Raw genomic sequence first — 12,969 nt, forward strand, 5'->3', positions numbered from 1 at the left:
ATACAAGCAGAAGTTGACTGAAGATTCTTCAGGTCTCATTTTCGAGGTTGACAAAACTGTTGATAACTTGGTGGTTTCTTACAAAGATAATTCTTCATCCATGAATGCGTCCATTGGACAGGGTGACAGCACAAGATATAGCAGATCGATTCTACTTAACGAGAGAGAGAGACACGGGCCGGGCGTCGTGTGAAAGAAGAAGTTCGTTTTCAGTTTTAGTTAAAGATCAAAACCCGTATTGAAGAAAATGATGGATTTAAAGCAGATTATTTGTCTTCTTCCTTCAGCTGTAAAGTTGCAGAGCAATACTTATTTTAGTAAATTAAAATAATAAAAAGAAGTCCAAGGACACAAGGGTATTTTTGTCACAAAATTTATTAAACTAACTATTTTTGTTAAGCATGTCCTTATTTAATCATTTCTTGAAACCACAAGGGAGCCATCTGCAAAAGAAAACTTAAACTGGACTAAAAGTGACCTGGACCAAACCTCAGGGGGTCCAGATGAAAATTACCCTAAATTAAAATATCACAATAAGTAAGAAAATCAACTCTAATGCCACTAACCTCATGGCAAGGCAGTGTTCTCAGCTCAACCAATTTAATTGGTTCCCTAGCTTGACAAAGATTGGAAATATACTTTTTGGGAGAACGAAGCAGATCGTGTCATTTTCAATAATACTTTCTGGAAAGTCCTATGATCCTTCTGGTATTAAATGATTATGGATTCCTTATCTTGATGTTATTAGATAAAATTAGCAAAGTACATATATTTGTATATCATATGTTATGATGTTCAACGAGTTTGGAACATGTTGGATTCCCTTGTTGCAATCATATATGGGAGGTTGTGTTTTGCAATGCAAGTAAAGCCTTCGACCTACATGTGGAAATGTTAGGCTGGTGATTTTTCAAGTAGGTTATTCTGTAAAGGAATTTTCCCTTATGTCATTATTAAGTTTCGAAGGATTAGTTCCTATAAGAATCAAATTCTAGAAGGTGACAAGCTTCTCATGAATATAATAGCAATAGAAGATCAACTGGCATGGTGCTTATAGGATTACCATCAAAGTTTGTTTACTTCTATGCAACTGGCAGCCTCTTGGATTTGCCCATCCAGGGCTTTTGCTTGATTGCCTTGTTGATTGTGCTAGACATGGTTACAAGTGGGACTTCATCTATTAAAGGTTTTGAGATGTCTCTATTCCCAAGTTTCTGGTCAAGTTCTCATGATTTTTGGGAATAAAAATAAAATAAAATAAAATAAAATAAAATAAAAAGACTTGGATTTTGATATCCATGACTATGGAGAATCATGGAAATTCTTGAACAAATGAAGGGTGTGACGGAAATTATTAAAGTCAAAGTTGGCTATGCCTAAGTGGCTATTAATGAGAGTATGGTTATGTAATATAATTCAATTAGTATTACTATGTGTGGGTTCATGACCCATGGAGGACACATGACAATGTTCGGCCATTGAATTTTATACATGGTAAACCCAAAATTGTGGGCGTCATGTAAATTTATGTGTGGAGTCTCTTCTCTAGAGACATTTCTAATAGAATGGCTAGTTTTATTTGAAAAGAAAATGACTTATGCTTCAAATGCATTTGGCCGCCACCTTGATTTAAAGGTGATATGAAAACTTGTGGTGGGGAATGATTTTTAATTAAAATTATAAGTTCCACCAAATATCACCAGCTAGATTATGTCTTTGTAAGAAGATTGAAAACTCGAAGAGATAACATCTAAAAACATGTGTTAGTAGGTGACTATACATGTGTGATTTTGTAAATTTGTCGAATTCTAAGCCACAAAGCTAAGGTGACAATGAAAGAGGTCTGGCAATTCAGGTGTCTATTCGAAGAGGACTCGCAAACTAGCTGTCGATCCAAAGAGGTTTGTTTCTCGTCATGGATTGAATCTCTTCATTCAATCCGTACCTTGGATTCTAAATTATGTATGCATTAACATGGCTTTTTCTGTGAAGGTGGAATCTGAAACAGAAAATTCTCTAATTCAAGATTATAAAATCCAGTGTTGTTGAGAAGCCTCTCTATGTTGGCCATCGCCAGCAAAAATCAAGCCAAAAACAATTCATACACGTTGCGCTATGGCATATGCACAAGGTTTCCCTCATGCCCCCTCTCTCTCTCTCTCTCTTCTTCCATGACTTCCTAAAATTCCTCATTTCTAAATCCAAAGAACTGAATCAGAGCATCTCCTCAAGTAACCAAGCAAAGCCTTAGTCTCCTACAATTTCTACCTCAAGGGTCTCCTCCCTGGCTTCTATTTTAGTGTTGTATGTCTCTCTCCACTGTTTCAGCTTGCTTTTCCCAGAACTACAGAAAATTCCAAACCCTTTAATATTCCACATGTACAAAACTCTTTAAAAATATATGTACGGAGACATCTGATAAAATTTGAAAGAGAAAAATGTAATGTCAACCAATTTTTTTTTTAAGTAAGGGTTAAAAGTTTTCGATTTTTGATATTTCTATTTCTTTTTCTAGTATTCTCATCCAACCATCAATTTTTATTTAAGACCATATCAATGGGAAAACATATCCAAAACTGCATCATGGAGACTATTGTGTCATTATCATGTTTTCAATTTTATTTCTTAGTATTTTATTTTGTGTTAACATTCATTTATTAAAATTGAGTAATTTTATGCTGACGACCCATGGTTGAGAAAGCATTCATTTTCAATGGAAGTATGTTAACTGGATTGCAAGGACAAAGGTGTGATCATTTGACGAGTTCTCTCATCTCTTCTATTCAGATTTATTGAACACTTTGAAACTGTAGTAGCAAACTTTCTGGCTGCAGGTGCTTCTAGGCTCGATTAGCAAGTGTGTGGTTTCACCATCTGCTTTTATGTTAGGTTTTTTTTATTAAAAATCTATATTAAGTTTCAAAATTAGTTTTTGTATTTCTTTTATTTAATTATTTTGTTAGTGTGTGGGACCCATGAGGTAAGGGTGGCAATGAGGCACCATGAGTAAAGGAGGCCCTTCATGACCTTGGTTATGAGGCTCTTCATGACATTGGTCATGTGTCTTAATGGTCTTGATCATGGTGGTGTGGTGGAGATTACTTGAAGGGTGGAATTTACTCAAATTTTAATTCTTGACCTTCATTTCTCATTTCAACTTCATGACCATTCATGGGCATTATCATGAGTGGGGGTTAAGGTCTTTGAATGAGTTAAAGCCTATTCATTCCAAAGAAGTGAATATGAGAGTTACTTCCCCAAGTAGTGGGGAGGTTAGGTCAAGGGGTTTTATTCACATTAGTGGAGGAGGGACAAACCATTGATTCTCCATTAGTGGAGAATTGATTCTCCATTAGTGGAGAATTGATTCTCTCATTGTGAGGAGGTGTGGTTTGGGCCTATATAAACCCAACATTTCCTTGCATGTGGTGTGGATGTAGTGACACTCCTCACTCACATTATTTGTTTTACAAAGTTCATTTCTTTCTTGAGTTGTCTACGTGTTGTGCTCTAGCTTTTGGCTCCTTGAAAGGACTAGAAGAACTACCACATCTTCTAGTTGGAGGTTGCTTTAACTTGGAGGTGGTGGTGCGAAGAATCCTTGGTAGTAGGGTGTATCAATTACCTTAAAGACAGCACTCAAGGTGTGACTCAACCTCATTGATCGGTGGTTCATTCGGTTGCAACTACAAGCTCTTCGGATTTGCTAAAGATCTTCATCTCTTAATTGTATTGCAATTTCATTTTTATATGTTTGAATAATTTGTAATACAATTACCCCCAACATTTTATTAGGCCATTTGTATTTTGAGGGTGTTTTCTCTTCTTTATTTGAGGATATAATAAAATGTTTATGTTCCTCAAAAATAAAGAAATCGGGTGATTCTTATTTATATCCACAAACACATGGGGTTCATAAGAGTTGGGGCCGGAAGGGGCCAAGCCCACCGGATTTTTTGAAAATTTAAGCATTCCTATTATTTTTCCTTATTTCTCTCATTTACATGTGAAATACCACTATTTAACCCCCTTCAAAAATTAAAAATAAAAATTTAAGATAAAGATAATGGGTAGAAATGTCATTCTTAATGATTGTCAATGATTATCTTTAAATCCCCAATTTTAAGGAATAAAATGTTAAATTCTGATTAAAAATTAATTCAAGGTCCATGAATTTCTCCCTACATATTCTCTCATATTTTCATTTCTATTTATTCTCTAATGAATCTCCTCTTTTATTATTCTTTTTTTCCTTTCCTTTTTTTATCTCGCACATCTCACAAAATATTGGAGTAGTTAGCAGACATTGAAATTTTCCTAAATCTTCTCAATTAGGTATTTATTCTCTCTTTATCAAATTATTCTTCTCTCTCTCACTCACGATTTTTTTAGTATTCTTTTCATAAAGCATAATTTTTTTATTTTTTTTTTTTTCTTTCGTTGTTTTTTCTTTCCTTGTTTGTAATCATTTAATTTTATTTTTTAATCCCTAAACTTTCTCATAAAGTTTCGAATCCTACTAATAGCAATTTAAGTTGTAAGTTTTATTTTTTTTTGTTGCCAAGCCCGGGGTGTTCTACCCGCGTCGCACACATTGCTATGGTGGGTGAGTCTCCCAATTGTAAGTTTTATTAATTGGGTAGTCATAATCATTGATTTTTTTAATTAATTTATGATAAATTAAGTGTTTATCCCATATTTAGTTAATAGACTTCAAATCTTTTTTTTTTCTTATAATTTCTCCCACAATTTCTTTTTCGCCTTTTTCTTTCATGATTTTCTAAAGTCCTCTTATTAATTTACCTAAATTTTTACTGTAAACCCCATGTCAAAATAATAAAAGATTCTAAGATGGGACCCACAGTAAGTCCCGCATTGGCCCACATATATTTGGCCCCCGTTGTTCAATCTTGGCTCCGCCCCTATTCATAAGTGAAAAATAATAATAATAAAAAATTAAAATAGGACTTGTCACTACTATCTTGTGACCCTTGTGGTCTATGATCGACAAGCAACGGGGAGCACTTTGGGGAGAGGATCCATATTCTTCTCATTTGACCCCCTTAGGTTTGATCCGTGTCATTTTTAACTCAAATAAAATTAAGTTTTGCATTTGCCTCTAACGTGGTAATCGAAGAAAAAAAATAATTCAAGACATTTTATTGTCATTTTTGTAATCAAAATACCTTTATAGTTTTTCTTTAAAATGTATTTTATATTAACTTACTGAGAATAAGGATAGGGACTATTAACTTACCATAAGGGAGGATCGGACCTGACCTACTTGCTGGAGGTGTTGGTCATTTCTAACTGAGTTGACCTTTGATAGTATTTTTATAATTTTTTTTTTATTTCAAGTGCTACTATTAGATGTTTGTCATGTATTAATGAGCTATCCAACTGTATGGGTTAAAAAACAAAAGCATATATGCAAATGTAAAATATTTTATTTTATATTTTGAGATTTTTAGTTATAGATTTACAATTTTAACTCCCGCTCGCACTCAAATCTTTCCCTGATTTCAGTTCATCCACATTCAAGAAAATCTTTAAACAAAAACCCTGGATACTTTCTCAACAACAGGTGAATTCTTGTTTATTCACTATCTAAAAATCAAGAGACTCGGATATCAACAAGATATAATTCAGCTGGTGAAAAAGTTGATATTAACGAAAAAAATCCCCAAGATATAAGAGGTAAACATTAAAACCAAGAAAATTGTCATGAGGTACTTGTGTCATTTACTTAGAAACTTTGTTATTGTTGCACTTCAAATTCAAATTCAAGTTGTGACTGTTGAAATCATGATGAATGTATTAAGAATCTCGGAACTCTGTATGGTAGCATTATTTTCGTCATTAGCATCCAATCCAAAGCATGAAAGTCAAAGGATATTGAACATGATGGCATTTGCAACTAAAAATTTTAAATTTTTAAGGAATGATTTAAGAACAACAACTTTCGAAACAAAAACCAACCCAATGACTATGCCTTCGGATTGCTCTTTTAGAAAGTCCTTTTATTACAAGATTTAGGATGTTTTATGAAAACTAAAAATCAAAAGGGTGCAAAAAATTTGTTCATTTGGTAGATTGTTAGGTTTAAAATAAAACAGGTACAAATCAAATATTGGTCAAACAAAATTATTCTCAACATAATGTAAGTAACCTTGCTCCCATTGCCATATAAAAAACAAAACAAGTTTTTTATTCTTTTCTAAATTATTTTGACTCAATTTTCAATTCGAATTTTTTCTTTACCATTGACTGAGTCAACTCAATTTAAATTCATTTCTATGATTATTTGGAAAATATGCAGAAACTCTAAAATTTGAACTGCCTCACATCCGAACAGGATTCATTTGTTCTATTCTTATATCATAAAAACACAATTACAAATCAATTATATCGAATTAATAGATTTTAAATCTTCTAGAAACTTTGGCCTTTTTGGAAAAAATAATTTCTTAAATATAATCAAAAAACAAATATCAATAGACCTTTTAGAACTAAGTATACCTTTGTTATAATAAACTTCTTTGGCATTTTCGTCAACCACTTTGCTCCATTTTTTTTATTTTAATTAAATCTTGTTGCATTTATATTTAGACATAGTGGATTCATTAATGTTGGTTTCCTCCAATACCCTAGTATTATGAAATTCTATTGGCATAAGTTTAAAATGAAAAGAAAAAACTTCAGAAAACAATGATGAAAATATTTTGGATGATTAACAGTTATAGGTGAATATCATGCAAATTCTAACAACAAAAAATCATGCAAACAGCACGTAGTGATTCTTTTCACATGAATAACAAATGAATGATGCCTTTTTTATAATGGATCAGTTTTTATTTTTTATGTGTTATGTGTCCTTTCAATATAATTATAATCATTTGGATCCAATTTATAGTTGTTCCTTTTTTTCTATGGTACTTTGATGTAAATTCAACTCATTTTGTTTGGGTTTCTTTTACAAGGGAAAAAGAAGTTGTGGAACAAGCATAACGGATGAAACCAAATATATTCTATACAAGAATACAAAATAGACAAAAAAAAAAAAAAAAAAAAAACAAAAAAAAGAAGGATTAGAACTAACCACCAAAATGGGCTTGAAGTAAAGAAAAAACACCATGACTTGAGAGATGAAGAATTTAAGTAACACAGCAAAATTGAAATTCAAAACTAATATGAGATCAAACAAAGTTTTTTAAGAATTGTATAATAATAAATTTTAGTTAAGATATGAATGTATCATGGAAAGGTAACGTGATTGGACCTACATCTACTCTCAACTTTTAATTTCAAGATTCTTGTTTTCGTTATTATGGTTTTTCAATTTTCTTTTCTTCGAATCCAAATATATGATGGTACAATAATCAAGCATCGAACTATTTTAAATCAAATGAATCTAGGAAACTTCAATAGATGCACACTTTTAAATCAACACCAGATTCTTCTCTTTAGATATTAACTTATGTAGTGGTAAGTTGTAACAAAGTCTTTTGAAAGTTGTGTAATAATAAATTTTAATTAAGATATGAATGCATCACCGGAAGATAACCTGATTAACCTACGTTTACTTTCAAATTTTAATTTCAAGACTCTTGTTTCATTATTATGGTTTTTCAATTTTATTTTCTTCAAATCAAATATATGAGTGTACAATTATTAAGAATCTGCTCAAGCACTATTTTACATCAAATGATCTAGGAAACCTCAAGACATGCATACTTAAGTAGTTGTTATACCTCTAGAGATTCCTAGGTGGTCTTTTTGTTTTACCTCTAGAGAGGCTAATTGTGTAGCCGATGCTCTAGCCAGGAGGGCGCTGTTGTTGGCAAGTAAGACAGTGTGGCCCATTTTCGAGCCTTGGCTTCTTGAGTTATGTTCTCAAGACGTCTTGTGTTTTTCTTGCCTCCCTGTTTTATGAAATTTCATCTTTTCACAAAAAAAAATAATAATAATAAGTAGTTGTTATAATTTTGAACTTCAAATAAATCTTTGACACGTGCTTCTGTAACACCATTATCTATAAAGACAAATAAATAATTAAGTAAAACCAGAAGAGTACAAGTGGGACTTGTTACTTGTTTGGGCAATATTTTGTGTCATGGTTTAGCAAAATACAAAATTGTGTGGCTCTTTCCACAACCGACGTAGAATACATAGTAGCCAAAAAGTGTTATGCACAATTGTTATGCATGAAGCAAACTTTACTAAACTATAAGTTTATTTAAATGTCACATCAAATGTGATAACACTAGTGCAATAAACTTAAGCAAGAATTATGTCCTTCACTATAGAGCCAAGCATATAGATATTATTTACCAAAAAAAAAAAAAAGCATATAGATATTATGCATCACTTCCTTAGGGATTGCATACAAAAGAGGGAGGTTGTCTTTGACTTTATAGTCACCAACCATCAATTGGCAAACATACTTATTAAACCCCTAAGTGAGAATAGGTTACTTCAAGAGAGAATTAAAGTTGATTCAACCATTTGAATAAGTTAGGCACCTCAATATCCTAACTCTCCCAAGTTCCATACATTTGAAACATCAAAACAACAAAAAAGCTAAAGGCCTGCCATTTCAAAGTTAAACAGCCTGCCGTTTAAGGATCAAACAACACGCCATTATGCCTATAATTGTAAAATCCCCTAGAATTCTAACCCAAAAGTCCAATTCAATTGAGCTGAGGCGCAGTTGTTGTTGGCTCCATTGATCAACCATTTCTTAAGTATTTTGAAACCATAATTTGATGAATTCTATACGCTTGAGATTTCCATGAACCAACGCCCCCAAATAAAAATGAAATTAGAAGGAAAGATATTTATTTGTTCATCCGGAGGCATCAAATATAAAATTAAATCATGGTGCATCAGTAGATCCCATATGTTCCATAACAATTTATAATATTTTTGTTTCTATTTTCTTATATTCTCATCCAACCATCTTGTTTTTGTTTTTGTTTTAAATTTTACAGAAAATTAGATTTATCAATGCATCATCTAAAATTTTGTTTTATTATTATTATTTTATTTATTTATTGGGGATTTGAGGTTCATCCTCTTCAGGAGATCTGATCTTCTTATAATTAGTATAGGTGAGGCTTAGCCCCTGATTCCAAGGAGATTTGAACTCTAACTTCCTATGTGAAAGCATTATTTTTTTTTTTCTCCTTAGAATTCAAATATATGAATGCTTGATAGACGCACCATCATTACACTTAACCCCTGGATCTCTTGGAAGCACCATCAGTTTTGATTCTATTTGTATAAATGAATAGAAAAGAAATGGAGGAAACTCGTTGTAGGTAATGGGCTCCATCATATACTAAAGTCCCTTTATAGATCTTTCATGAATACTGCAATAAAAAAAATGTGCAAAACAATTTATTTATTGATGGGTTGTTAGTCTTATGGGGAAAAAATCATGTTCATGTAATTAAAACCATTTTTCTTATATTCTCAATTATTTGCTATTTAATTTTCAATTTGAATCCCCCCACCATTTTGACTAATCAACTCAATTTAAATCAATTTCTATTGTTAATCGAAAACCAATTCTATCATCTAGGGTCAAGTTTTCTGTGTGAACTTCTATCAATAGAATATTTCAGAACATATATTAAAACTCTAGAAGATTGAATTGCCTCCAGTACATGATTTCACATCCTTCGCAAGGCATATAGGTATCAGCCATCCATCTACTCCTCAAGGGAATTTAACTAATGGATATTGGCACTTCCAACGGTGGAGCATGTTTCCTAAAACAAAGCAGTAATACTCTTTTGAATTATTGCACTTTTCTTACGGCTGCCTTGTTTTTAAGAAACATGTCCCATCATTGGATTTGACAATGTTTAAGTGTTGAACTCTCCTTAAATCGCAGAAGGATAATTGATACCCTTATAGTTGCAAATGATGTGTATCTCTAATGTAGGATTAATTTATTTGGAATATCTATCATAGAAATACCATTATAAAAAATTAATAGAATTAGCAGTTTAGACTTGTCTTTGGTAGAATAATTCAAACCTGGTCAAAACTAGTTAAGGGAAAAATTCCTAAATATAATAGAATAATAAAAATATCAATAGCTTTGGAACGAGTAGCACACCTTTCTTTTAATCCATCACTTTTGGCTTATTCTCCAAAGATCGCCTTCATTGCCTTCAGTATAATTAGAAATTTTGTATTTGTATCTAGACATATTTTCAACTGTTTATATTAATTAATGTCGGTTTCCTCCAGTGCCCTACTGCCATAAAGTTCCATTTTCATTTTTCAAATTATAACATAACCTTTTACTTTTTGAGTAAAGAAATGTAAGTTAGTAGTGATGATAAAAAAAAAACTTGGAAAATTAATTGCTATAAAATATCATGCAAACAAGGCAGTGAGGGCATTGATTTGTTATTTCTATGCATAACAAATGCATGAACATGAGCAAAGTTTAAAGTATCTACAAGATAATACTATACTAGCCAATATGTATTCATACTATTGGATACAACCGACATGATACATATTGTTACATTTCTTCTTCCTTTTTTGGATACATATTGGATTGCAATATAATGTATTCACCAGCATGATACAATACTCCATACGAAATGACAAGTCCTATTAGAATCACATGGTTGACACAATACAAGATATTGATGCTTCAAACCTTTAAGGCTAAGAAGTGAAGTTTTTCTCGGGACCATACAAAAGCCTTAGCTTACAGCTTCATTTAATTCTTTAGCTTAGAGGATTCAGACCCTAAAGGATCCGTGTCATTTTTAACTCAAACAAAATAAAGTTTTGCATTTGCCTCTCTTGTGGTAATGAAAAAAAAAATTCAAGACATTATCGTCATTTTTGTAATCAAAATATCTTTATAGTTTTTCTTTAAAAGGTATTTTATATTAACTTACTAAGAATAAGGATAGGGACTATTTATATACCATAAGGGAGGAGCGGACCCTGACCTAGTTGCTGGAGGTGTTGGTCATTGCTAACTGAGTTGACCTTTGGTGGTACCTTTATAATTTTTTTTATTCTTTTTTTCAAGTGTTACTATTAGATGTTTGTCATGTATTAATAAGCTATCCAATTGTACGGGTTAAAAAAAATAGAAGCATATATGCAAATGTAAAATATTTTATTTTATATTTTGAGATTTTTAGTTGTAGATTTACAATTTTAACTCTTGCTCGCACTCAAATCTTTCCATAGTTTGAGCTCATCCATATTCAAGAAAATCTTTAGACAAAAACTCTGGATACTTTCTCACAAACATATGAATTTTTGTTTCTTCACTATCTAAAAATAAAGGTACTCGGAGATCAACAAGACATAATTTAGTTGGTGAAAAAAGTCGCTATTTAAAAAAAAAAAAATTCTCAAGATCTAAGAGGTAAACACTAAAACCAAGAAAACTATTATGGTGTACTGTTATGAGGTACTCGTGTCGTTTGCTTAGAAACTTGGTTGCTGTTGCACTTCAAATTTAAATTCAAATTGTGACTGTTGAAATCCTGATGAATGTATTAAGAATTTCGGAGATCTGTATGGTTGCATTATTTTCATCATTAGTATCCAACCCAAAGCATGAAAGTCAAAGGATATTGAACATGATGGCATTTGCTACTAAAAATTTTAAATTTTAAATGAATGATTTAAGAACAAAAACTTTCTAAATGGAAACTAACCCAATGACTATGCCTTCGGATTGCTCTTTTAGAAAGTCCTTTTATCACAGGATTTAGGATGTTTTATGAAAACTAAAAATCAAAATGGTACAAAAAATTTGTTCATTTGGTAGATTGTTAGGTTTAAAATAAAACAGGTACAAATCAAATCATAGTCAAAACAAAATTATTCTCAACATAATGTAAGTAACCTTGCTCCCATTGCCATATAAAAAACAAAACAAGTTTTTTATTCTTTTCTAAACTATTTGGACTCAATTTTCAATTCGAATTTTTTCTTTACCATTGACGAGTCAACTCAATTTAAATCCATTTCTATGATTAATCTAAAGCCAAAAACTTCATCATCTCAGGCCAAAGTTTAGCCTTTATGATATGCATTAATTAGACACTATGAAGAGAATATTTTGAAAAATACGCAGAAAGTCTAAAAATTGAATTGCCTTCCATTCAAACAGGATCCATTTGTTCTATTCTTATACCATAAAAACACAATTACAAATCAATTATATTGAATTAGTAGTTTAAACACAAGTTTTCTGATTTTAAATCTTCTAGAAAATTTGGCCTTTTGAAAAAAATAAATTTTTAAATATAGTCAAATAATAAATATCAATAGGCTTTTTAGAATTAGGTATACCTTTATTATAATCAACTTCGTTGGCATTTTTGTCAACCTCTTTGGTCCATTCTTTTATTTTAATTGAATCTTGTTGCCTTTATACCTTAGACATATTTTTTTCAATATCTGGGTGGATTCATTAATGTTGGTTTCCACCAATACCCTAATATTATGAAATTCCATTGGCATAAGTTTTAAAGTAAAAAGAAAAAACTTAAAAAAAAATGATAAAAATATTTTGGACAATTATCAGTTATAAGTGAATATCATCCAAATTCTAACAAAAAAATCATGCAAACAGCACGTAGTGATTCTTTTCACATGAAAAACAAATGAATGATGCCTCCTTTTTTTTTAATTTATTTTATAATAGATTGGTTTTTATTTTTTATGTGGTATGTGTCATTTCAATATAATTATAATCATTTGGATCCAATTTATAGTCGTTTCCTTTTTTTTTTTTTTTCTAGAGCAAATTGCACTGGCACCCCAAAATTGGATTTTCATTATTTGTCACTGAAAACCTTTCAGACATGACTTATTTTAGGGATATTTTTGAAAATAAACAGTTATTTAACTATTTTCAGTGATAAATTTGACAAATAGATCCAATAAAAATTCAATTTTGGGGTTTATGTGCTT

Source organism: Hakea prostrata, chromosome 11 (assembly GCF_041222555.1).
Source record: "Hakea prostrata isolate BN-2017 chromosome 11, UWA_Hpros_2, whole genome shotgun sequence".
NCBI classification, from domain to species: domain Eukaryota; kingdom Viridiplantae; phylum Streptophyta; class Magnoliopsida; order Proteales; family Proteaceae; genus Hakea; species Hakea prostrata.